At 42.4% G+C, this 817-nt stretch overlaps 1 protein-coding gene and 1 long non-coding RNA gene across 2 annotated transcripts in view; both read right to left on the bottom strand.

The window, feature by feature from the left end:
• The window catches only part of LOC116695487 (cadherin-2), a 101,935-nt gene that overhangs the window by 80,154 nt on the left and 20,964 nt on the right, over positions 1–817 (bottom strand). The window lies entirely within an intron of this gene.
• Positions 1–817, bottom strand: part of LOC116695499 (uncharacterized) — an 18,057-nt gene that overhangs the window by 6,851 nt on the left and 10,389 nt on the right. The gene's annotated exons all lie outside the window — the stretch shown is intronic.

Genomic DNA, 817 nt, shown 5'->3' with positions numbered 1-817 from the left:
CGCTCTCACTTTTGCACCATATTTACCTTCATACCACAGCCCTGTGGAGATAGGTCTGCTAGACTAAGTGTAATCTTAAGCAAAACCAACATTTCCCTTAAAGGGCATTCTCAAATGTTGAATCTAGTTTGAACCCAAACATACATACACTACCGGTCAAAGGTTTGGAGTCACTTCAAAATTTCTATTGCACTCCACTGTAGACAGAATACCGGCTGAGATCAGTTGCATTGTTTTTTTTAACCAGGCCAGATTACAAAACATAATTGCTAAAGGGTTCTCTAAGGTTTACTCACTTAGTTTTTTAAAATGATATCAGATTAGTGAACAGAGTGAGCCTTAGGAACACTGGATGAATGGTTGCTGATAATGGGAAATGTAGATATTGCATTAAAGATCAGCCACCCACTCAGATCAGCTGGTATTCTGTCTACAATGGAGTGTAATAGAAATTTGGAAATGACCCCGAACTTTTGACCGGTAGTGTACGACAAAATAGTAGTAGTCTCCATCTCGGCGTGCACTTCAAAGCTGCATTATGCAGGAGAAAATAACTAGAAATTTCATTTCACACAACACTTGGTATCTACAGATAGATCAGGATTGGCTGCAAAGACACATGTTGGTAATTGTGGCAGGAGGAAATATATGTATGAATACTGTGTTCTGGTCACTGTCAGAGCAGCTGTTGTCTGCAAGGAGAACTTCGATCTGGATCTGCCGTAGATCTATGTCCGACAGAGCGGTCGGGGGAAAGCTGTTCTGGATGTGCTAACGGCTGCTGGGCACCACCTGAGATTCCTGGTGGGGATGGGGG

This window comes from Etheostoma spectabile, chromosome 9 (assembly GCF_008692095.1).
Source record: "Etheostoma spectabile isolate EspeVRDwgs_2016 chromosome 9, UIUC_Espe_1.0, whole genome shotgun sequence".
NCBI lineage: Eukaryota > Metazoa > Chordata > Actinopteri > Perciformes > Percidae > Etheostoma > Etheostoma spectabile.
Note: the sequence above shows the minus strand (reverse complement) of the source record. Positions and strands in the feature narration are given on the sequence as shown.